The sequence below is a fragment of the Podarcis bocagei genome (assembly GCF_964188305.1).
Source record: "Podarcis bocagei genome assembly, chromosome: 6".
NCBI classification, from domain to species: domain Eukaryota; kingdom Metazoa; phylum Chordata; class Lepidosauria; order Squamata; family Lacertidae; genus Podarcis; species Podarcis bocagei.
The window spans coordinates 18,638,100-18,665,237 of NC_138130.1; the positions used below are offsets into that span (position 1 = coordinate 18,638,100).

Sequence of the window (27,138 nt, forward strand, 5' to 3'; positions counted from 1 at the left end):
GATGGGTTCCTAAGCCTCTTCAGCTCTATCACATGACCTGGCAGCCCAGTGTAAGGTAAGCTGGCAAAAAGGTTGCTATAACTCAAACATTATTTTAACGGCTTATTTTACCTCTGCCAAGCTTAGGACTTTCTCAGCAGCAGTAGCTCCACTGCTAAACAGAGTTTGGATCTGGTGTAACTTTACACTGGCTTAATTTATATCAGCTTGCTTTATGCCAGCTATTTGTATATATGATTGCTCCCTTGATTGATCTATTGGTCTACTGATATCAACCTATCTTCTATAAAACCTTGAAAAATAGTATTTAGGAATCTACTTATTTTCTCAAAAATACCTATTATTAAACATATTTCCTTGTAAAGTTGCATTTATAAGGTATTCTAAAATACACATTTGGATACATTTTTTGAGCCAAGAACTGCACCACAAAATTCAGAGAAGTGTGAAATCCAAAGAATAACCGTGTTCCAAATTGACAACATTGTTTATCAGGTTTATGTTTTCAAACTTACACAGGTGCCATTGGAAAATACATGGTGTGTTTGTTTGTTTCTTTGTTTGTTTGTTTGACAGTTTACCATAGCTCTAATGGCTGCCAAGAAGCACAATTTTTCATGGCATCAATGTTTGCCTTGTGAAACACAAAACTTGGGCTGCAATCCCTTGGTTGCCTAGGAGGTCACCCCAGGATCCAAAGGATGTTTCATGTCCACCTTTCAGACAGTGCAGAGAGAGAGGTCCTCTGAGCAGGATATCCAACCCTACAAGGCCACTCTCTGCTGCTTTAGCAAAGGCTTACCCATTGCCTAACCTTACAAAGTTGTGATGATTGCTACAAGACAGGCAAAAACCAAAGGACTGCTGCCAATTTGCCAAGTGGAAAAAATTCCTTGTTGTTGTTTAGTCGTTTAGTCGTGTCCGACTCTTCGTGACACCATGGACAAGAGCACGCCAGGCACTTCTGTCTTCCACTGCCTCCCACAGTTTAGTCAAACCCATGCTGGTAGCTTCGAGAACACTGTCCAACCGTCTTTTCCTCTGTTGTCCCCTTCTCCTTGTGCCCTCCATCTTTCCCAACATCAGGGTCTTTTCCAGGGACTCGACTCTTCTCATGAGGTGGCCAAAGTACTGGAGTCTCAGCTTCAGGATCTGTCCTTCCAGTGAGCACTCAGGGCTGATTTCCTTAAGAATGGAGAGGTTTGATCTTCTTGCAGTCCATGGGACTCTCAAGAGTCTCCTCCAGCACCATAATTCAAAAGCATCAGTTCTTCGGCGATCAGCCTTCTTTATGGTCCAGCTTTCCCTTCCATACATCACTACTGGGAAAACCATAGCTTTTACCATACGGGCCTTTGTTGGCAAGGTGATGTCTCTACTTTTTAAGATGCTGTCTAGGTTTGTCATTGCTTTTCTCCCAAGAAGCAGGCGTCTTTTAAGTTCGTGGCTGCTGTCACCATCTGCAGTGATCATTGAGCCCAAGAAAGTAACATCTCTCACTGCCTCCATTTCTTCCCCTTCTTTTTGCCAGGAGGTGACGGGACCAGTGGGACCAGTGGAAAAAATTCCTACCCGACCCCAACAATACGGCGACCGACAGTTGTCCATAGCAAGGTCATAAACGGACAACAATTAAAAAGAGGGTGGGGGTGGGGAGATGTGGCAAAGGAGCGAGAGAGGAACGCGCCTGTCAGTGAAGCTCAGATGCTGACTGGAGGAGGAGAAGCAGGCACAGGGAGAGGACAGTTAATAGCGGAAAGCAGAGAGGAGGGGAGAGCAGCTGTAATCTGAGCTCTGACCAAAGGGACAGACAGATGTGTGAGAACTCCGATAGTGGGCAAGACACTGGAATTCAGGAAACACTCTCTGTTAAATCTCGTAGGATTTCAAAAGTGGCAGAGATGCGGAAAAGATACCGGAAGAGAAGGTGGGGGCTTCCGTGATGGGGAAGGGGGAGGAGCTCAGTCCGGGCAACTTCACCTTCTGCGGAGGACAATGAGTAGAGGAGCTCCGTCCTAGTTTGTTGTTGTGGGAATGTTCAGGGATGCAGGAGAGGATATATTGTCTGATTATATTCTTATCCAACTTGTGTTAACAAGTTCCACAATTTCAGCAGAGTAACATTCCACTTATTTTAAACTTTGCAACGGATGCGTTTGCTCAGGCTCGCTAAAGCCTCTATAATAACTATTCTGGTAATTTCCCCTTATTCCCTCATAAAATATAAGAGATGACACAGTCTTTTACAAAAGTATAATAAGAGTTTACTCACATTCTGTTCACAATCAGATCCCAGAAGGCAGGCTTAGCTTAATGAAGTAACATGCACTTGGAATTTATCTCATAAGAAGACAGTCCCTTTGTCCTCTCTTGGCTGGAAGCCAAGAGGGCATCTTTGGCTTAGTAGATGTTGTTTCTTCGATGCATGTGGTGAAAGCGAGAGAGATGGCTGCCCTGCCCTGTGCTTTTGTCATTACCTGCACAGGTGAGGCCACACCCACCTCTAGTCACATGCAGAGGAAGTGTGTCCCAGCCCAGAAGGAAACAGGAAATTTACCTGCTGGCTGGACAAACATTCCTCCCCATGTGCAAACATGTTCACTCTAGGAATGTTGTACTTGACTGCTCTTGTGTTTTACATCCTACAGTTGTTTTAGCAATAAATCTGAAATAATTAACAGCCAAAGTCGTCTCACGTTTGTGAGAGAGACCAAGCCATAACAGCGCCCTGGCTGTGCCACGGTTAAATCTCCTGCAGCCATGCCCATTACCAGTGCTGATTGGCTGATGGGACCATGCAAGGCGTGGCCCCACCCAGTGCTGGTGACATGGCTGGGGATACATGATAAGGAGGTGTAGATCTCTGCCCCTGCACTGGAGCGCTATTGGGTCCCAGATGCCCAGAAGCAATGCCACCCACTGGAAAAGGTGAGCAGTCCTCTCTGCTGTTTTAGCAATGTTGGAGCTCTGATGTTGGTAGAGCCAAAACAGGGACGTGCCTATTTCCTGAGATGTCCCCCAAACAGGTGGAAACATACAGCAGTCGTGAGCCGGCATACACGCAAGAGTCTGACATTCACCCCCTTAACCCAAAATAAAACAGTCTGGAAAGAACAGTGCTGGTTTGCCCTCACATATACCCTGGCACTACAGATACCTCTCCCCACCCCTTGCCCCCACTTGGATTGCTGTGTTAACTATACTCAATCAAGAATTACAGAAGATTCATTGTGTCTGAATGACCTACTCAAAAGGCTTCTTCATTTCTGAGAGCATTACACATCTGTTATCCCTGGGATACCTTCAGGGCTTTGTTATTACTTTTTAAAGAAACTAATTATGACTTCGTTTAGAATCATGTTTCTAACACATTAGCTATTGTTAGTTGAAAGCAATTTATTATTATAATAGGACGCAGGGTAAGCCTGCATTTTCCACACACACCATCGCCTAGCATAATGCCTCTGTCTCTTCATCTTATCAGTACATATCGGCCCTCATCTAAAAGCAGATGGGTGTTTTCTTTCTTCTTTTTTGGCACAGGAAACAGCAGCCCGCTAAATGAAGTAGTCATTGCCGTAATAATAATAATAATAATAATAATAAAAATTATTTATATCCTGCCCTCCCCAGCCGAAGCCAGGCCCAGGGCGGCTAACAACAATAAAATAATACAACATTCTAAAATCATTTCAGTGCAGCTGTACCAAAATGTAGCATACCGAAATGCTCTCACAGGCTGCTGAAATAGTAGTGTAAGGAATTGTGATATGAATGTAGCAAGGAACAGCCCCACAACTGTGACTCAAATTCAACAAGATTTTTATCCATTTTACCAACTGCAAATTGAAACAGAAATTCGATGAAAGAAACCCCAGACCATCCACTAAATAAACCTCAAACTGTCCACTAAATAAATTTCTATTATATAATGAAGATATATAATGAAGGCGCCAGGCAAACCTCCCTGGGAAGAACATTTCACAAAGGGGGGCCACTACAGAGAAGACCCGTTCTCATGTTGCCACCCTTGAGATTTCATGTGGAGTAGGGCACACAAAGAAGGGCCTCAGATGATGAGTCCAGGACAGTTTATATATTCCCGTGATGAAGCAGACTCTAGCCCATAAAAGTCCATGTCATAATAAGTTGGCTAGTCTATAAGGTACCACAAGATTCTTTTCTTTCCCTTTTCTTTTGCCCCTGACTTGTTTTTGCTTCAATCGACTAACACACTTCAGAAGTAGTTGGGGTGGACTATCTCATATTAGGGGGGAAATGGTGAGTAAAAATTACTTTCAAAAATTCAGCCATATGGGTGAAACATGTATGACATTTTTTTAAAAAAGTCTGTTGTTGCTGGCCTGAATCAAGAACTAGTGAAAGGAAAAGGGAGTGGTTCTTGAAGCACATGTGGTGATGTAATCCATTTCTTCCTTCAAAAACCAAGCACCTTCAATGTCAAGCTCAAATATTTCCAGTGGATCCAACACCTCATCAAGCACTCCATAACCATTCTAGTGTGGTGTAGTGGTTAAGAGCGGTAGTCTTGTAATCTGGGGAACCGGGTTCGCGTCTCCGCTCCTCCACATGCAGCTGCTGGGTGACCTTGGGCTAGTCACACTTCTCTGAAGTCTCTCAGCCCCACTCACCTCACAGAGTGTTTGTTGTGGGGGAGGAAGGGAAAGGAGAATGTTAGCCGCTTTGAGACTCCTTAGGGTAGTGATAAAGCGGGATATCAAATCCAAACTCCTCCTCCTCCTCCTCCTCCTCCTCTTCTTCTTCTTCTTCTTCTTCTTCTATTAAAAAATGAGTAATCCACAGGTATATGAGAAATAAGAGTGGACTACTTTTTTGGGCTTCTCATAGGTATTCATTCATAATTTTTTGTTGTAATTCTGCATTCACTTTTTTATTTTTAAAGCCTGTATAACCTTTGTATCTAATAGCGTAAATGCAATTGTATATGTATTTATGTATTTTATCATAATGTACACATTTCAAAATGTATTCCATTTTATAAGCCCTCTTCCATGCCCAATAAGCATGGGATGCCTTTGCCAGCAGTGCTGTATCCCATAGATTGCAGCAAAATACTGGGCAAGGTTTTGCCCAGTATTTTCTCTGTGTGACGGGCTCATGGAAAAAGCTGTCCCATGAGCCCTTGCTGCAGAGGGGAGTGAAAGCCTATATAAGGCTGCTTCCCCTGGAACTCACAACCATTTTTCTTTGAGAGCTTCCTGCCCTCCCACCCTCAGGTTAGAGCCTTCACTAAGCAATTTTGGGTCATTGGTTGACAGGGCCAGAAATAAATTTTTCCCCATCTCAACCTGATTGGCACTTGGTTGTTTTTTTTCTCCTTCTGCCTTTCCCTCAGTCAAATTATGGCTTTCCTTTCTTTGTATGAGGGTGGAATAATAATAATAATAATAATAATAATTATTATTATTATTATTATTATTATTATTATTATTATTATTATTATTATTATTATTATTATTATTTATTTGTACCCCGCTGGTTTCCCCAGCCACTCTGGGCAGCTTCCAACAAAGATTAAAAATACATTAAAATGTCACACATTAAAAACTTCCCTGAACAGGGCTGCCTTCAGATGTCTTCTAAAAGTCAGGTAGTTGTTTATCTCTTTGACATCTGACGGGAGGGCGTTGCACAGGCAGGTGCCACTACCGAGAAGGCGCTCTGCCTGGTTCCATGTAGCTTTGCTACTCGCAGTGAGGGAACAGCCAGAAGGCCCTCGGCGCTGGACCTCAGCGTCTGGCCAGAACGATGGGTGTGGAGACACTCCTTCAGGTATACTGGGCTAAGGCTGTTTAGGGCTTTAAAGGTCAGCGCCAACACTTTGAATTATGATCGGAAACACACTGGGAGCCAATGTAGGCCTTTCAAGACCGGTGTTATGTGGTTTCGGCGGCCGCCCCCAGTCACCAGTCTAGCTGCTGCATTCTGGATTAGTTGTAGTTTCTGGGTCACCTTCAAAGATAGTGCCATGTAGAGTGCATTGGTCAGGATCAACATAGTATAGGAGACCCCACATAAAAGGCTGAGGGGAGGATTGACCACGGCCAACCCAAGCGTGGGTTCGGTATCTGCCTGGTTAGAATCTGCACCCTGGTCCCCCAGTGAGACTTTGCTTGCACCATGGCGAGGTTCAACACAGGCTGACTCCCATTGAACAGGTTTGGAGTGATCCAAACCCATCGGATCCATTCCATCAACATGGGGCTTGGGGCATGATGAACTGATCCTGGGACCTAATGCCATACCAACCCCTGCCCTGCCTGCTGCTGTCAATAAAGATTTGGCCTGATTTTATCCCATCACCATTGTACAGTCTGGTGATTTTGCTGCTCTTGTGGGTCACATAAAACACATTTTTGTTCCTGAAGAGTGTATGGTGAAATTCAGAGAAGAGTGAAATCTAAAGGAAAGCCATGTTCCAATCAACACATGAATCCAGGAAGTGGAGATTCCATCAGCTCACATCAGAATTCACAAAATAAAGAAATAAACAGTATATCCCAAACATCCCTAGAGTGAACTGGCCCTTCTTTTCATGCTGAGAATTGAGGCTGGTCCACACACACACACACACACACACACACACACGAGAGAGAGAGAGAGAGAGAGAGAGAGAGAGAGAGAGAGAGAGAGAGAGAGAGACTACTTTGATGGCTGCAACATCAAACAACATCAACAAGTAGGGACTGTGAATTAGCTATCACTGGTAAAACACAAAATGCAGAACTTTTGGCTTGCAAAGACAACACTTTGCAATAGGGTCAGTTCACACATTCAGCTGTGTGCTAGGCAGCAAAATTTGAACAGGCAAGAGATAAGAAAATTACATTTTGCAATTGCTTGCTGGAAAAGGAAATGTGTGCAACAGAAACACTGTTGCAGGCACAGTGATACCTTGTGTTATGTACCGTCCCCCTTACGAATGCTGCCAGTTACGCGCTCCGCTAACCCGGAAGTATAAGCCCCTTGTTGCGACCTTTGCCCCAGGATGCAAGCGGAAGTTGCACTCCGGCAGCAGCAGGAGGCACCATTAGAGAAAACGCGCCTCATGTTACGAGCGGTTTCCTGTTATGAACAGATCTGTTTCCTCTGGAACAGATTAAGTACATAACACGAGGTACCACTGTAATTTTAGACTCAAAGAATAAAGGCAGAAATTATTAATAGTGTAAAGGGCCTAGTAGTGCAACTGTCATTGAGCCAAATAATAGTCCATATAATCAGGAGGGGGTTTAGCTGGAACTCACCATAACTCAGTTCTGGCACTTCTTGGGTGTGTTCTGATACCTCTCAGATGGGCACCATTGCCATTCTAAGAGAATGAGGGAGGCATTTATTGTGAGTTCTGGCCCCTCTTTTTCTTGAAAAATAGAACTGCAGAGAATTTTAATTTTTCTCCTCCTTTACAGGTTCAGCAAGAAAGCCTCGGTTTGTTTACCATCTTCTTGATTAGCTCCTGAACTCTCTTCTCAGATCTATTCCTAAAATGCAGTCTGGAGTTCTCGGGCTCAAATAGGAGCAGTGCAATCCAGTCTCTGTGTCTATTTGGAAATAAGTCTCATTGGTTTTAGTGGCTCCTACTCTCTAGTAAATGTGGTTATCATAGTAGCAGGTTCATACTTTTCATACAAAGTACCAGAAATACTGCATAGCTTCAGAGTCTTTTGTATAAATTTTCCTCCAAAAACATTCCTCTCCCATGACTAGGATTTCAATGAACTACATCTTCTGTATAGTGCCTCAATAGTTCCCCAAATGCTTTGTTTTCGTATTTGTAACCCAAATTGAAACACAATGGTACAAAGAGCATTCAGCCATTGTCTTCACATGTCCTTAAACTTCATGTATACTCCAGTGCTGTGGTTGCTATGGAAACCATGACAGTTTGCTCTCCATTATTATTATTATTTTTAAAAGACATCATAACGGTACATGACCCAAATGTAGGAAGCAAATTGTTCCTGTGTGTTTGATGCGTAGTTCTTATCACATTACGGAAGATGCTTTGTGATTGGTGGGATGGCGTTCAATGGAACTTAGGAGCAGCAGCTCAGGAACTCCACAAACGTGTAAAATATTTAATATGATTTAAAATGTCTATTGTTGGTTTTTTCCTAACTGTACGAAAAGCATGAGACTTTTCTTTCTTCTGAAGTGGCCTTTCAATTCCATCATCATAACAGGAGGAATATAAAAACTACAATATTTTTATTACTTTTCTAAGAACCCAAAGCACTTGACACATATTACGGAGTAATAACACATAAACTGGGTATTCTCCCTTCAAGGTAAGCTAGTATTATAATTACAGATGGGGAGATAGATAGATGATAGATAGATAGATAGATAGGTAGATAGGTAGATAGACTAACAGATAGTCTATCTATCTCTTCCAAAGTACACCATAAACATTTAAATAGTTGCTAAGAGATATGATGCACAAAGGGAAAAGGTACCAGCGAGAAGAGCATTAAGGTTGCATTGTTGAACATCAATGGCAATAACACACCAACTTTCCATAGATATGGCATTTAAATGTCCTAATAATCTGCATTAAAACTACATTTGTAGCAATATACAGTTAGCTTCCAGTATTTAAAATTACCCCATCAGACTCTTTCAGTGAAGAGTGGATTCAGTTGCTTATAAACAGCTTGCATTGAATTGCTGCAAAGCTCACAGGGCCATATACAGTATTACACCAAAATCCTATCAATTCAAAATATATTCCCAGTTGCAATATAAACACTCCACCTCCCATACAAATACAAAGCATTGTAGGATTCCTAACACACACACCAGACCTGGAAGAATCCCTTTGTGTATTATGAATATTCAGCCGTGAACATAGGAAAACAAAGGTACATAAGAAAAAAGCTAAAATGCAAATCATCGAACAAGAAAAATGTGTGCAGTGCAGAAATGGGCATATAGCTACACGGGATAATATTTAACACAGGAGAATGGACAGGATGAAGCTATATTGCAATAGGGGCTGGTTTGTGGTTTGTTTTCAACCTTTTTGGAAGGAGAAGGTTTTTCCTGTTCAATATGTAGTTTAGATTGCTTGTTAAATCAATGTGTTTTTGATTCAGATCTATTTGTTTGTTACTGCTGCTTCTGAAAGGGATGGAAATGCTTATAGAGTTTATTTAACATTGCTTGTAGGGTTACAAGAAAGATTTTATAAATCATTGTGAAAAGGAACGAGATTAGTTGATGAAGGATTGGATTTATAACAATAAGCATAGTAATAAAAAGCAAAACTAGAAAGAAATTTGGTAAACCATTAGAAGGGGTAGAAGGAAGTCGTAGGCTGTGATAGCCAAAGATTTGTCATGTTGTTTTGGAGTTGATATGTTGGAAAATTTGTGCAAAAATTAATAAAATATATATTTTTTAAAAAGGAAATGCTTATAGAGTTATTGTGAATGAATGACTACAGCTATAGGAACTATGGCATTGAGGAAAGGGTCTCAGCTGAAACATCCAAAAGCAGGACCAATGATATCCCTCCAACTAGCACATTCCTGGACCCTCAGACCAGGAACAGCCTTGACAGAGAGGCGAGATTATGATGCGAGTGCTCATTTATCTTGCTCTCGAGCAAGCGGTGCATAAAGAGCATTACCACGAGTTGACACTACGGCTTATGACCTCCATGCGCCACAAATTCCTATTAGCAGAGTGCAGGCAGGCGTGACGGTCTACCATAAGTCAATTGAGGAGAGCAACTTTGGTGCTGCAACGACTAGGTTTCGGGAAGATCACAGGACACTGCGTGTCAGTGGCGCAATCTTTTCAATTAAAAATGCTAATTATATTGTCATTACTGGTGGTCTACTAACAATGCTGAAGCGCCCTGCTAGGGATAGAAGTGACTAAACTGAATGAAAGAAAGAGAGAGAGAGAGAATGGACAGATGCATGAAGTCATGTGTAGAGAAAAGTCCAGCAGCCCTGGGTATCACGGCTCCCACCAGAACTTCAGCATCACCTTAATACATCTGATACTTATCTAGGACACATCACTGCAGGTCAATGAGAGTAGGTGTTCTTCTGTGGACTTCTGTACCATATATTTCATTGTGCTTCATATTAGAGCGATGCAAATGTCAAGTGCTGCATTGCATTTTTGCTTTGAGGGCATATATGTAGAATTTTGCCTTGGGTTTCATGATCCCTCCATTTTTATTGTCTTAATTTCAATTTCCACTCCCAATACATCATGACTTCTGCTGCTTGGACCATTGCTGCTTCCTGTCAGGCATAGCGATCCAAACTACAGGGAGCTGGTTTGAATTATTTCAGTGTAACTTACCTTTATTCCAAGCTCTGTTCAGGATTAGAGCCGCTGCTTGCTGAGCTGGACAGAGCCCAGCAGATGGGGAACTAGCTAAGATAAGGTTTGACTTAAACCACTCTCTTAGCCAGGGCGAGTTCCTCTTAGTTGCTAGGTCGCATGATGAGGCTGCATGGAGCTTTGAGTAGGATATGCCTCCTACTGCCCTGTCCCCACCCTTTCCACTTCTTATTTTTTTTAGGGGGTGGGACTTAGGCTGGCCTTGGCTCAGCTGGCTTAGGTCTGGCTGAGCTGCAGTGGAGAACATCTCTGGCTGAGCCAGGATGAGGTATAAGCTCCACGAATCCAGGCTCAGCTGACTCAACTAGAGATCTGCCCATTCCATAGTCTGTTCATCTCAGCAGATTTTGGGTTTGGATTGCGTCCTGAATGTCATAACATTTGCTGGCATTCATCATCATCAACCTTTTATTCGACCGTCAGTCAGAAAAAAAGTACATTTGTCAATACACAGTTAAAAGCTCCAGGAAGATTTTAGAACTTAGCCAACACTAAAATGGGCTAAACAGATAGCCCCATATCAATACAATCAATTAAAGTCTTGTGACGCTTAAAAGCTAAAAAAAGAAATTTGGCCACCGAGGAAGGTATAGCTCTAGTGACGTTATTCAGCAAGTGCAAAACCTGGTTTTCTCCGGATAGGAAGCTAGATTGACATAGGAGTGGGTCTATAAAATTTTGTCTAAGCTCTGCATAAGAAGGGCAAGTCAAGAGAATGTGTTCGGTGGACTCAACCACACCCATGGCACAATGACAGGTTCTCTGGGCGTATGGTACTCCCCTGTACCTTCCCCACAATATCGCAGAGTCAAGGACATTTAATCTAGCCTCTGTAAGAAGTCTACGGTATTCCACATAGTGAATTTCTGCAAGGTAGGGGGCTGGTATGGTCCGATAAATCTGGTCCCCTAGGAACATCCCTGGTTTTACCTGGGCTATGTCCTCTTGTCTGGCAATGCATTTGTTGGCATTCTAATACTTCACCAAAGCAGCAGGCCTACCAAAATGAGTGGTTTTTGGAAGCGATTCAGAGTGAAGAGATGTGAGTTTTCCATACTTCAGTGAAGTCTTACAGAACAAAATATAAACTCTCTGCTGCCATTGCTGCAGTAGCAGCAAAGGAACGGGATGCAGGTTTCGGGAGGCTGCAGGGTGTCTGCTGAGGGTGCCAGAACTGGACAGTCCAGATGTGCAAATGGGAATTCTTGCACTGATAGGAGGTGCTTTTTGGATACCACCCACCGAAAGTAACAGGCTCAACTTACTTAAATTCAATTATTTCAATGGGTCTGTCCTGAGTATGACTAACATTGGATTTCACCCTATTAGATTCCAAAATACAGTGCAATAAAACAGAGGAGAGTGCAGCAGATAGTGTGCGACTCTATCCAGATCTGTGATCTGAGATTACATGCAGGAAAGGACATGCCAAGCTCTGGTGGAAGCTTGTGTGTAAATGGGGCTTTGTTTAATGTAGTGGAACTCATAGGAAGCAAAGTTATTTGAAGCTGTACAATTTTTGTGCTACCATATATTTTGTGGTTTCATAATCCTGCTTTTAGTGTGATTGGGTCAGAGTCCATCATACAACAGATCAGGATACTTTGTTCCCTGTGTGTCTTATAACAAAATGGCTGGAAAATCGCACATGGGGAAAGTGGTTTTCTGAGTGTGCCAATAACATAAGATGAGAGGGGATTGCAATGCATAGCGACATCTCGATGTTAGAGAAACTATATTTTCAATGGCCATATTAGCAATGGGCAAACGAAGAACAGGATCAGAAAATATAACAGAAAATTGGAGCAGAGAATAGAACAGGAGCAGAAAGTCTATCTTAATGTTGTTTAATTTGGCTTTGGAAGGTAAATGAAAGCGTGGCTTTGCCTTTTAGCCATATACATCCACTGTTTCATTCATCACATATACTCTTTAATTAGTTTGCTCTTCTACAACAGACTTCTAAACCTGTCAGAGCAACTCTATGCAATGATATTTACAGAGCTTAACATCTTAGAGATGTATGACGTTCAAAACATTGATATGACTCAAAAGAGATAATCCGGATTATTATGTGTGGTAGGGAAATGTGCCACCATTGCTTCAAATTGCCTGAGTGTGTGTAGGGCTTGGGTCAATGTGTAAGGGGTAGTTATTCCTTGACTGTAGAAGGGCAAAGTACAGCAGATGTTGAATGGAATAACAAGGTGATCTACCAAGTTTTAAGGTAAAATAAATCATGCACATGTCTGAGGATTTGGGTAAGGGTCTGAGGTATTTGAAAAGACAGACAAATAAACAGGCACTTCCTTTCCCCCGGGCTCCAATATATAGTGTCTTTTTTCTGGAAAAAAAGTGCTGGAAGTCACCATGAAGACCTTCCTTGTTCTCTTCTAATGGCAATACTGCCCACCTAAGAGGTGCCGGAACTGACTTCCGGCTGAAAAAAAAGGCCCTGGTGTCTCCTAAAATGGTAAGTGTGATGGTAGAGACCCATAACTACGTGGAAAAATGCATCTTTTTCATGGAGAACATCTATACCACATATACCAGCACCAGGGAACCTCACAACCAGGGGCTTGGTCTCTGGACCTCTCTGTCTAGCCTCAGGGCTCTCCTAGGCCACACCCTTTCACCATCTCCACTCCTCTCTACAGGCCACAACCCTGACCAGCCCTGCATGGCACCCCACTTGAGTGTTTCCTCTTGGTTGGGATGTGTTCCTAAACCTCAACAGTGCTCCTTGCATGCTTGGATGGAGAATACAGAAGGATGTGTTAGAATGGGAGAAGCAAGTCTACTGTACATACATCAAATTTAAGTTGATTGCATTTCCCACTTTTATCTTTGACCATGCCTGCTCACTGTGCTGCCTCCATCTAGCACTGGAATGTAGCCCTTCAAAGGTTACCCCAAACCAAAAGTGTTTTCGCTCATGTGTTGAAAAACTTCCCACACACCCTGTATATACAGGTGCCAGGTTAAATCTGGCTGTGTGCAAAATCCCATGTGGAAAATTCACTAAGTCATAGCAAGGACAACCGCAAAACTATTTGGCTTTTATCAAAACACAAAATTTGCCCAAGGAACTTCCAGATATGATTTACATGTAATTTCAAGGGATATTCCAATGGCAACCTAGAGAAATGGTTCCCAAACTGCCTCCTTCCCCGGCACCACTTGAAATTTTTTGAGGGTTTTGGTGGACCACTCAGTCACTTTTCTGCCACACACACATAAGCCGACAACTCTCACTCTAACGCACCCTCTTTCTCTTGTTTGCATTCTCTCTTAGCTTCTTCCTCTCCTCCTTGCTTTTTCTTTCAATCCCTTTCAGGTGCCTTGCCAGCCTCTTTTCCCTACTCAGGACTTCAGCCTTTCTTGCCACCAGATGTGGCTTTATTTCTCTAAGGGAAGCAGAGGTTCCTGCTGTCACTTCTGGTCTGTCCTGCTCACTTTCCAGATGGTTCTAAGAAGGACAGAACAGCCACTGTGCCCCCACACACACTGCACTCACCATTCTTTGCAAACACCATTCTTTGCAAACACACACACTGTCCTTCACACAAATGTAGCTACAGTGGTACCTTGAGTTACATACGCTTCAGGTTACACATACTTCAGATTACAGACTCTGCTAACCCAGAAATAGTGCTTCAGGTTAAGAACTTTGCTTCAGGATGAGAACAGAAATCATGTTCCGGCAGTGTGGCAGCAGTGGGAGGCCCCATTAGCTAGAATGATGCTTCAGGTTAAGAACAGTTTCAGGTTAAGTAGGGACCTCCGGAATGAATTAAGTACTTAACCCGAGGTACCACTGTATGCTGCTTTGGAGAGTCACTGCCATGCAAGCTCATATATCACTGGTGGACCGCCAAACACATTTTAGGAACCCATAACCTAGGGATATGCAGAACACTCCCTTCGATTTCCCATAACCTTTATGAATTACTTTGGAACTCTGTTCGGCTGCTCCCACAACTTTTCCAGCATTTTGCCCATAACAAAGTTCCAAAATTTGCTTGAAATAGTGTGCTAAATGAAATTTCAGTATCTAAATCTCTGGCACTCGGGGGTGGGGAGAGCAGTGCATCTTAATGCCAAATGTGTGTTATGTGTTTATGGCTATTCAGAATAAAGGAAAGACATTCAACATGATACTATTTATTTCTAGTATTCTTGAACTGAGTCCTGACATTAAATAGAAGTTCCATCCTAAATACATTTACCAGGGCATAAGCCATAGTGAAGATAATTGGACTTACTTCTGTGTAAAATTGCATAAGACAGTATTATGACTCCAAATGAGTGAACTTTGGCTCAGGTGAAATCTGTAAACCATATACAAATGGAGAAAGGGACAATTTGTGATTTCATTATGAAAATATCTAAATGTCATTTTCTGATTTTATTTGAATATCAAGTATACACTTAAACTAAAGAGGATGAGAATTAGAGAGCTATCTCAATCATTTTCAGAAGCAACATTCCATTTGGCAATCACAGAAATGCCTTAATGAGGGGGAAGGACAACAAGTGTTTTTTTTAAAAAGAATATTCATGAATATCATTTTGGATCATCTTAGCTTTATTAAGACGGAAGAAGTATGTTTCATTTTGGCCAGTATCACAATGATATTGTGGCCACTAGTGAAGAAAAAGAGAACACCATTATGATGTGCCATAACTGCAAGTATAATTGTAAATATTTTGCTTGCATGTTAGTATAAAAGCAAGATAAAATAAAATAATGATTATTAATATTAGTCATAGTAGCTGTAATACTAGTACCAGGTGAATTCATTTTGAAGAAGGAAAAGTTATTTCTGTATTACTAAATTTTTCAGATACAACTGAAAATAAAAAAAATACAGGATCTGTGCTCTTATGTCAAATTAAATAGAGTGTTGCATTACTAACATGACTGCAAAAGGAAGAGAATGTACAGGAAAAGTATAATTTAATTATCATGAAATGTCTAATTTTAAGGAAAACAAAGGCGGTGCTGACTTCAAGGTATGTGAAGAAAGTAATGAACAAACTGGAAAATTGAGGCAAACTGTTGCCTTGCTTTACTTTCTCCCACCCTCACTCCATCCCCCAAATAAATTAAATGAACCAAGGTTCAATCCTACTAAATCTTATTATGGAGTAAGCCCCATTGAGCTCAGTGGACACTATGTCTGTCTAAGAAAACAGGCATAGCATTGGGCTGCATGGAACCAGTTGCTCTTGGATAAACGTGTTGTTGTTGTTTAGTTGTTTAGTCATGTCCAACCCCATGACCCCATGGACCCAGGCATGCCAAGCACTCCTGTCTTCTACTGCCTCCCACAGTTTGGTCAAACTCATGTTAGTAGCTTCGAGAACACTGTCCAACCATCTCGTCCTCTGTGATCCCCTTCTCCTTGTGCCCTCAATCTTCCCCAACATCAGGGTCTTTTGCAAGGAGTCTTCTCTTCTCACTAGGTGGCCAAAGTATTGGAGCCTCAGCTTCAGGATCTGTCCTTCCAGTGAGCACTCAGGGCTGATTTCCTTCAGAATGGATAGGTTTGATCTTCTTGCAGTCCACAAGACTCTCAAGAGTCTCCTCCAGCACCATAATTCAAATGCATCAATTCTTCGGCGATCAGCCTTCTTCATGGTCCAGCTCTGACTTCCATACATTATTACTGGGAAAACCATAGACTGATTAATAACATGATTGACCAAGGATAGCCAATTTTCAGGGTTCGTTAATCTGCTCTTGTATATTTGTCAAAGGGAAATGAATCCAGATCAACTCACAGTACTTTTGGATTTACAAAGAGGAAGCCAGTAGTTTCTAAACTAAGTTAGCAAAACATCAGATATATAATACGATATATAATATTACATCTGAACAAACATGTATAGCATTGACTTAACTGTAGCCCAGCAACATCCTCTATGCCAGGTCTACTAATTTATTCATTTTTTTATGTCAGCTCTTATAAGTCACTTTTCCATCCCAAAAGCATACAATTGTTATAACTTATTTTGTGTGTGCTTTGTGATAGCTAAGTCACAGTTCCTATTAGACATTACAGCCATCAAAGCAGTGTCTGTGTAGAAATTGTGTTTTCCTGTAATACAGCTATGTTGGCATGGGACACAGGGAACACACACTATCCAAATCAGAATAAACAATGCAAAAAAATGCACGCAACATAACCATATCAACTTGGAAATAAATCCCATCAGTTCCAGTAGGTCAAAGGAATTGTGCTTGGATTTTCTACCTACATTTGGGATAAGTTCATAGGTATGCACTTTAGCTGTGTGAGAGAAAGCCAAGATTTCGCAACTCTTCTGCACATTAGTGTTACTACCAAAGATGCCTGCTAAAATATAGCTCCACATCCACAAAAACTGTACAGAATATTTTTACTTTGTGCCATTAAAGGTGCTAAATTATTTAATTTTGAGATATCAATGCTTATTAAAATCTCTCACAACTTAACACACCTTGCACGGCTAATTGTCTGCAGACTGCTGGCTAATAAATTATGTTTGACTTCATTTTTTCCCCCTCAAGCAATGCAATTAAAATGATCCTTAATCAAAGTTAGTATAAATACATCCATACTTATTTAGAGTTATAGGGGGGGGAATGCCTCTTTCTTTTCAGACATCATTAACAAGTGATGAAGAGAGGGGCAGGAGGACTACTGAATTTATATTAAAGCACTGATGTATATAGCCTGTGGTTCTCCATATGTTTTTGGACCCAGCTGTAGTCCTTGTGGACAATGGTGCGGTATAATGGCATTTATGGTCCACCAACTTCCGGAGGGCCATCGATTTCTCACCCATGTATGAACTCATTTTTCTTACGTGACAGGCAGTCCCAGACAGATCCTCAGTACTCTACCTTACTACCATTACTTCAAGCACTCTCGACCCTCTTTCATATCCCTTCTGCACTCATCTGCTGCAACCCTGAACAACTCTAGATCATTTCACTGGTACATACACTAAATTTCCCCCTGTTGTTGGGCATTCCTTGACCAGATAGTGGAGCATTTATGTGTGGGGTGGAGGTAGACTATCTAATGATATGATTGGCAACAGGGGTGCCAACTTGAATAAAATATTGTGGGGGCCCAGGTAAGCGCCGCTCAGCACCATTGATCACAAGACACAGCACACCCACCCCATGTGAATGTCAATGCCCATCGACTTTGTGGGGCCCAGCTCCCTCAAATATTTAATGGGGGATGGACAAAAGTACCCCAGCCCCTTGGAGTTGACTCTTATGATTGGCAACAACTTTTAAACCATTCACTGCCTCATGTAAGGGTTAGTGGTGTATCAGCTAATGAGCTTCATTTTCAGCAGTCATGAAGCTAGTGTTGGAAAACTAGCCCCCTCGGGAGAGGCTGGCCCCTCTCCCAGGCTCCCGGGGCTTGTTTGCCGGTGATCTCCTCTGGCTGGCATCCTCGCAGTCCAGGAAGATCTTGATAGGCGACATCTCCCTGCGTGGAAGATGCACACCCCCTTCCCCCAGCATACCAGCAGGAGAAAGAAGAAAATCAGAAAGTCTACATTTCTAGTTTATTTCTGTCTGTACATCTGTACAAAAACATATCCGTTCAGTTCAGTCTCCTCCAAGCAACTGACTGAGACTTCCTTCACAAGAGCAACAGGAAGGTCTCAAATTACACAAAGAACAAATCCCTGTGAATCGCCCTGTGAACTCCCTGGAACATCCGGTCCCACGGTCAGGGCCATCATGTGATGTAAACACCGAGCTGGTGGTTTGCAGCTGCGTAGTACTCATATCCCAACAGCTAGTACCTTGATATTTTGCATAACAGTTCAGCTAGCTATGGCTCTATGTCACATTGATAAACATTCAGATAAATACTTCAAAACAACAACAACAAAGCTTATATGTTAACACACAACTAAAGCATATTAAAAAAATAAAATACAGTGGGTTTGGGAAGCTATGGCCCTGAATTTGTTGAGTTGTGATGTTGTTCACCACTGACCACCAGTCAGGCTGGCTGGGGCCATTGGGAGCTGGAATCCAACAAAACCTGGAGAGCCACAGGGTTCCTAAACCTTTTATAAATGTAAAGTTATTAAAATGTCTAGTAAATATTACCATAAGTATATTTTTTTAACCTAAAACATCAATCCACATATTATACTTTAACAGTATAGGAGAGACATATTTCTACTTACAGCCTAATCTTTTTATAGGTCACACTGCACTTAATTTGGACTCATATTTCCTGGTAAAGTGTGCTAAAGACTACAGCTTTAATCGCCTTAAATTCATGGCGCTTTGTGACATATTTACAGAACGGTAGCCACTGTTCTTTCGCCAACCTTCAGCCATTGTCTTGAAGGGAAATGTTCACATCTGTGCCATACAAGCTGACCAACAATTGATTAATCCTAAAGGTGGTGAAGTTTTTGTTTTAAGGGATTTCACTAAGTCAGCCCACAAAAGTTATTTTTGAGACTGTATGTCATTGTGAATATATCTATGTGGCACAAGCAATGATAACTCGAAAATTATACCTTAGTGAGCATAAGTGTAAGATGACAACTGGAACACTTGAAGCTCCATTAGTTCCATCTTTATTGGATAACAATTATACAGCTGAGCATTTTAAGATGCTGCAGTTGAGCAAGTTCATATATCAACACAGAAGGGACAAGAGCCATCCATCCACCCATCCATCAATCTCTTTTACATCCCATCTTTCATCCAAGGAGCTCAAGGGTGGCATATATGGTTTCACCCCTCTCCATTATATCCACACAACAAACCTGTTTACTTTCTGGGTGAGAAGCGTATGGGATTTAGATAGTTATCCCTAATGGTCAAATGAATTTCACAGTATTTCTGTCATAAAGTTAATTTTATAATGTCTGCTTCCACTTTGGATATATGTTTGAATCCAAAATGGCACACACCCACCCACCACTGTTCATTAGTGATGAATTTATATTAAATGGTCCACACACCATACCATTTTATCAGTTGCTCTGTGATGTTTCTCCAATGTTACCACATTATTTCTGTCTGGAAGGACATCCTTGGGGGTTATCCACACTTAGCTTTTGCACCACTCTTTCCAGGAACACTTCCACACTTAAAAGCTCTGTGTCCAAGCGTGCGTGTGTGTGTGCTTGCCGCAGAGCTTTCTCCACAAAAGTATGCGCTTTAGTGCTCACTTGGAGCAAATGACAATTTGGGGGTTTTGTGGATTGCTGTTTGCGTGACCAGCCCCAGCCCCGAGGGATCATAAGAGAGGAATAAAAACTCTGACAATGTGTTAAGGAATTAAAATAGGCCACAACTTTATTAAACTTCTGAGGGTAGGAAGATCTTGGCTTAGGCCTTGGGCGTGTACCCCTCCCAGCCCCCCAGCCGGGGGAACTGGGGAACATCAAGGTAAATGGAATATGGGGGTGCACTGCGAGACGTGTGTATAACAGCAACCAGTCAAAGACCATAGCAGCGCCCACTAAAAAGGAAGAAAAAGTTAACCTACAAAAAGAAAACATTAAAGTAAGGGAGGGGAGGGTGGGTGAATCTCCTGAGCCGACTGCCTGGCTACTGTCGGCACCACCCTCTATATATAATTGGGACTGGCCCCACCTCCCAGCAATGAAACTTAACTGCAGAGGCTGGGTGTGAACCTCCAAATAATATCACTGAGAGGCAGGCCAGTCCCTGTTTGCCATTAAGATCCCTGGGAACTGTAGCACCATGCGCAATCCCGCAAAGGGCTTTTGTTGTTTGGTCATTTAGTCGTGTCCGACTCTTCATCACCCCATGGACCAGAGCACGCCAGGCACTCCTGTCTCCCACTGCCTCCCACAGTTTGGTCAAACTCATGCTGGTAGCTTCAAGAACACTATCCAAACATCTCGTCCTCTGTCGTCCCCTTCTCCTTGTGCCCACCATCTTTTCCAACATCAGGGTCTTTTCCAGGGAGTCTTCTCTTCTCATGAGGTGGCCAAAGTACTGGAGCCTCAGCTTCACAATCTGTCCTTCCAGTGAGCACTCAGGGCTGATTTCCTTAAGAATGGAGAGGTTTGATCTTCTTGCAGTCCATGGGACTCTCAAGAGTCTCATCCAGCACCATAATTCAAAAGCATCAATTATTCGGCAGTCAGCCTTCTTTATGGTCCAGCTCTCACATCATTACTGGGAAAACCACAGCTTTAACTATATGGACCTTTGTTGGCAAGGTGATGTCTCTACTTTTTAAGATGCTGTCCAGGTTTGTCATTGCTTTTCTCCCAAGAAGCAGGCGTCCACAATGTAAAGTGTGAGTGCTCATTACTGCAATTTAGCTTTAAAGAGTATGTTTTTGTGCGGAAGCAAAAAAACAAATCAAAACAAGAACAGGTGCTTGGACGTTTAAAGTGCAGGCTGTGCCTGGAAAGAGTGAAGGAAAGAGAAGTGTGGATAAGCCCTTATACTATAGCACGGCATACCGTAAGTGGGGCAATGAACAAAACTGGAATGTTTGTGGTGTAAAAAGCGTAACAATTTCAACAGGAAGCTAGGAGACATGCGTTGATTGCAAAGAAAGCATTATGTCTGCCCTGAAACCTTTGTAGGTGTGAAAAATATTGAAAGTGGAGATTGCCTATAACTTCCCAGATACAATCATGCGTGCAGATCATTATGAATGCACAATAAAAAGGGTCCAGAGAAGAACTGTTGTGTGAGATTTCTTTCCTTGGGCTAGTAGAGTTACAATAGTACTTTAGACAGCTTGCTTTGTTTGCTGAAGCACATTTGGGACCCAGTAAGTGTGAATAATTTTGTTTTGATGTCTTTTCATGTCACACAGTACAGGATGATGCAGAGAATTATGTATATCTTGTTGGAAGTAATTTTCCTCTAAAAGAAGATGCATCAAGTTGGAAGTATTATGTCTAACATGGAAAAATTCAGAAAGGCTAGTGCCTAAAGTTTTCCCCTAAAGGACTTAGAATTGATTGTTCGCCTATAAGAATCTGAAAACAGCAGTTGAATCTGATGTTTATTGGTGAGCTGTAACATTTACTATGTACATTTTTGTACATGGCTGAAAACTTATTCATGCAATGCAGGTACTGTCCTGAGAACTCTTTAGAGTGAACAGACAGGACTTAATTTAACTAACAAAGAAAGGAATATTTGGATATAATTTGGGTCTCTTTATTTATTGTGCAGACTATCGTTATAAGTCTATTGAGCCAGTGTGGTGTAGTGGTTAAGAGCGGTAGTCACGTAATCTGGGGAACCGGGTTCGCGTCTCCGCTCCTCCACATGCAGCTGCTGGGTGACCTTGGGCCAGTCACACTTCTGTGAAGTCTCTCAGCCCCACTCACACAGAGTGTTTGTTGTGGGGGAGGAAGGGAAAGGAGAATGTTAGCCGCTTTGAGACTCCTGAAGGGGAGTGAAAGGCGGGGTATCAAATCCAAACTCTTCTTCTTCTTCTTCTTCTTCTTATTGTTGCCAAACTCAACACTTGCCACTTGCCAGCCTCCTCCTCTCCTTCTGTATTAGGCTGTGAGTCAGCTATCTAAATTGCTAAGGTGATCTGCCTTAATCACCCATTACTTGTCACTCAGTCTTGGTGACTGAGTCAGGCAAAAGCTCATGGTATGCTCTGAACAGCAAGACTGCTTAACTATATCAAATGAAGGAGATATGATATTGGTACTAGGGATGGAAAAGATCTGTCAGTTTCACTTCTTTCAGTCTTTCAGTTTTCCAGTATTAAATTCAGTTCTTTTTAAAAAAACAAAAACCATGAAAATTATTCAGCAAGATTTTTGCAACTTTCTCCCAACGAACAAATTTTTCTAGGCAGTTTTGACTAGTATACACATTTTTTGCAAGTAATTTTTCCTAATGCATTTCTGCAGGCCATTTTCACTAATATATTCATTTTTACACACACTTTTAACTAATTGGATGCATTTCTGTGAACATTGGTTACTTGCAGAACTGTATCACAAATTCTGGGTATATGTGAATTTCAAAGGCTGGCCATGTTTTGGTTCTCATATTGTTTGTCTGAAATTGGTATGTCCAGCTTTAAATGTGAACTGAACTGAATTTCTCTCTTATCCCTGTTTGGGACTTGTCTATCAATGCATTTGAATGAGGTGGTGGTGTCCTGAATTGTTAGAGCACAGCAGACTTTTTCACCTAAGACAGCCTTCTGCTGAAGTGGTACAGGCCAAAATTCTACCAGCTCATAATTCAGTCCTACACATGTCTAACCAGAAGCTAAGTCCCAATAGTTCAGGTCTGCAGGCTCAATCCACCATCTAATTCGTCTGCTTGAGTAGACCAACTCTTGGAACTGAAATTGAGGATCATTTCTGCCTGAGATAGTTTATGCACCTTTCACACATGACTGTGAAAACCACCTCTCAGATATGAATACAGTGGGCTTCTAAATGTTTCTTGAAGTGAATTGTGTTTGTTCTCATGATCATGCACTATGATTCAACCACTCAAACACACAATGTTGTGTAGCCTTTCACATTTGCGTGGACAGGCGGAGACCCCCCAAACCCAGGCAACCCCCGGGTTGAATAATGACACCCGACAATGTGTTATGGGATTAAAATTGGCCACAACTTTATTAAACTTTCAGATGTAGGAAGACCTTGGCTCAGGCATTGGGCGTTTATCCCTCCCAGTCCCCAGCCAGGAATCTGGGGAACATCAGGGTTATCCAAAGTGTGTGGGGATTGGGCTGACTCTGGAGAACATCTGTTCAAGTAGAGAGACCACTCCCCATTTCGCCACGTCATAGGGGAGAACACTGAAAACCCATTGGCATATGGCCAATGCCTCCCCTCCAAATACCCATTTAATGGGGAACCCTGGGATTGCCGCTGCGGGGGGGGGGGTCACCGCTTCACACCCCCCCCCATTGAGGGAAGATAGACTAAAGAATTCCACCAAAGGCCTAAAAACTGCTAAAGTTGTGAAGTTTTGCTACGGGGAAGGCGAAACCTGCCAATGCAGGGAAATTCCTTCCCGGTCCTTCAATGGCAACCATCAAAGACCTCAGCAGTGCCCTCAGAGCTGTAAAGAAGAAGGTTAAACTGAGGGAGGGCAGGGTGGGGGTAGTTCTGGAGCCAACTGAGGACTAACCGGTAAGTTACACCCTCTATTATGAGTGTGGGGTGGTCCTAACTCTACCTGGCCAACCCCCTTGGCAACGCCCCCCACTTCCAATTGGGATTGGCTAATTGTGGCGGCTAGGCAGGAACCTCCAGGTATCCAGCTCAGGGGGGGGGGGGCGAAGCCAGCTACCTTGCTGGGAGTCTCGTAGTCCCGGGGGGGGGCTGCCTGTGACCACACAAAAGCCGCCCCCCAGTTAATGTGGGGAGCAGTCATTGTTGTCCTTTGGCATGAAAGGACTGTGACACTGTATTATCAATATGCTTGATTACCTTTCCCTACTATGTTTTATAACCATTTCTAGGAAGCACTCCTAATATGAAATAATTAGTTTTGAAGGCACAGCAATAATTCTCTTTCCAGGCTGCCCTCATCAGTTCCACTTGGCAGATAATGACCACTGACATGAGTAATTGTTCAATGCATGATTTTGGTTACATGGTCCTGAAATAAGTTTGCTACAAGAAGGCTAAAAAAATAAAATATAGGATTCATCTTCTGATATATCTCCTTCCACTCTGTTTATTAGCCAGTTATTGGGGTGGGGAGAGAATCATATAAACCACAGCTACTCAGCTGCTTACTGCATCAAAGGCAATTTGGTCAATTTAACACACTGTCGGGCTGATTTGAATGCATTTCATTTGACTGAACCCAAGAAGTATCACACTAGGGCCAGAATTCTTGAATGAATGAGCTTCTCCAGTCACTTCAGTGGAGGGGAAATCTCCCTATGAATGTCCCTTTGCACTTGCAGAGCTATTGAAGTAAGTGGGGGAGACTTTGGGGAAGGGATCAGCTGTGTTCCTGTCCCTTCCAGGAATTATATAAAGCTGCTTTTGTCCACAATCAGACCAGTGGCCCAGTATGGTCTACACAAGGGGTCACCAATGTGCTGCTCTCCAGAGGTTGTAGACTAAAGCATCCATCAGCCATATCGCTGATCTTGCTGGCAAGGGACTTGTAGTCCACATCATCTGAAGGGCACCATGTTGCCAACCCTGGATTTACAGGAAAAGGCAGCAGGCCTCCAGTTTCCCCCAGGTTTACCTGGAAGTTCTAGGGCTGAACTTGGGATCACCTGTGCACAAAATTGCCCTTTGACGATTTTGCTGGATTACGTTAAACATTAACTTGGGCTACTGCTTGATCTGCCTTTAAAGAATCATGGGGGATCTTCTCTCTCAGGTGTCCCCTGGAAGCAGCCACTCCATCCGGTGGCAGCAAAGGAAGAGATGGGAAGCAGGGCCTTTCCTGAACCAACAAGTTCCTCTGACAACTGTCTCCCAGCCATTTCATCAGGCTGTAGTGCAGTACTGTAAGAGGAGCAAATCACAGACACACCATTGACTCTGCTGATACAATAGCCACATTTGGCTCCTCCTCCCTCTGAACTCTTTCCATTCTAGAAGGCATGCAAGTGGAACTGCTATGTATTGTTAAAAATGCTGGTTTTCCTTTCTCTGCTATCCCCTTTTCCTTTTGTGTTATCATTATCCTTTTTTAAGATAGTAGCTAGGGACTGCCTTGTTTTTATTTATTATAACTAAGCCACTCTAGTAGCCTTTCAGCAGAAGACTGGGGTTAAGATGCTTCATGACATTTGTCCTGTTAAGTTGTGGGTGAACATATCAGACGACACAGCGATTCTTCAAACAGCTCTTGTTTATTCAGAGGCCAGAACAGAACTGAACTGAAGAGCTCAGTGAGCCTGCTTATATAGAGCTCCAGAACAACGTAACTGTAGCAACTTTCTAAAACTATCCAATCACTGAACGTCACTTTCGATCCTTCATTTGCATACAAACTATCCAATCACTGAACGTCACTTTCGATTTTTCATTTGCATAACTATCTACAGTATTCCCCTGCTGGCCCAGGGTGAGAACTTCAGTACATAACAAGTCCAGTGATATTTTCCTGACTAGCAGAGTCCCGGGAAGAGGCCTTTTCCCCTTTAGCTGGAAACATCAAGGATTAAACCCAGATTTTTCTGTGAAGGAAACATGTACCCTGCTGCTACATGGTCATCCTTTACTGCTCAATAGTAATTCAACCTCACCCGCCACCTTTTAATTTGAATATTATTGGGGAGGGAAAGCCAGGTTCAAAACAGCAGATACAACCACAAGACAATAGAATGAGAAGATAAAATCTTTTTCAGCACAACAATAAGAAAAGCCAATAAAGCTTATGCATAGTACTGCTGTCAGAACCATTTTGACTTCCCACCCACCTTCCCCTTTAAACTAACATCCCACTCAACCGGCACAGTTGTAAAGTGAATTTAATATAAGCATATGCAGTTGATCACAGTAAATAAATGCTTTTATTTACTGGCTTTAGAACTGTTTGTGTGTGTGTGAGAGTGTGAGCATCAAATATGAAATGAATAAGAGCCAAGCTTCAAGAGCATTTTATCCTCTCTCTTTTTTATTATTATTCTTCAGCCAGCCAAGTTTGTTCTATTAACTTGCCTGTGATCGCAAAATACCAAAATCTATATAGCCAGTGGGTTGATGTTGGATTTTCAACACTGAACAATACTTAATTTAGCAGCTGCAGGTAGATATCTAGTTAAGCCTTCAGGTGTCAAAAAGGGAACCTTCCAGTCCCCATTACAAAAGAATTAACTGAGGGTGAACTTCATGCCAAGTGATTTCCTCAATCAGTCCTACTCTTTCTTTTCAAAGAGCTAGTATATAGGTGCAAAGACTCCCACAATAGAACTTGTCCTCCGAAACAGGACCAGAAACAGTCTTAAGGATTTGTAGAGGAGTGTACGCCATCTGGGATGGCGTACACTCCTCTACTAAAACACAGGACAGTGTTTCTATGGGGGAGGCAAGTGGGTCATGCTACCTCACTTTGTGTCCACCATTGCACCCCACCTTGGACCTTCCCCAATGCTGAGCATGTCTGGCATAGGGCAGTTTCCTAAATGGAACCTGGCTGGAACCAGGTTATGAGAAATAGGGTCACAACATTGGGCTCTTTTTGTGTGTTTGTGTGTACCTCAACATCTGCATTAATCACCTTGCTAATAACAGTGTACATAAATTAACATATGCAAACATTTAGGAAGAAGCAAAGGCTTCAGACAAGTGAGCTGCAGACAACCACAGAGCATGGCATATTACATCCAATTCTGCAAGGAAATCACCCTTGTTTAAAGCTCTGGTCCATTTGATGTACAAGATTTTTGCTGAAGCTGGTCTTCTAAGAGTTCTCATGGGCACTAATAGGCTGAGAGATGCCTTTTGAAGTGCCCATTTTATAGCAGCAACACTCTCTGTTCACAAGTCAAGGTGTTCTAAAAAGACTGCTAGAAACTCCAGGCACACATTCCTTCTTTCTCTCTTATAGCCCAATTGACAGACCCTTTTTATGATCTCAGCTTCTTAATGTTGCGGAACATCATTTGCCAGTAACTTTTTGTGTGTGTGGTACATCTGCCCTCAGTTCCCCCCTCCCATTTGTGTTCCCTCCCTAAAACTCTTTCAACCCTGCATGCACATTTCAAAGCAATTCTCCTTACATCTTGTATG

General features: G+C 42.4%; 1 long non-coding RNA gene across 1 annotated transcript in view; it reads right to left on the minus strand.

The window, feature by feature from the left end:
- Positions 1-27,138, minus strand: part of LOC308589461 — a 553,994-nt gene that overhangs the window by 514,014 nt on the left and 12,842 nt on the right. Inside the window, exon 2 of the long non-coding RNA XR_014009281.1 lies at positions 15,717-15,843. This is a non-coding gene — a long non-coding RNA (uncharacterized lncRNA). The remainder of the gene's footprint in view (positions 1-15,716; positions 15,844-27,138) is intronic.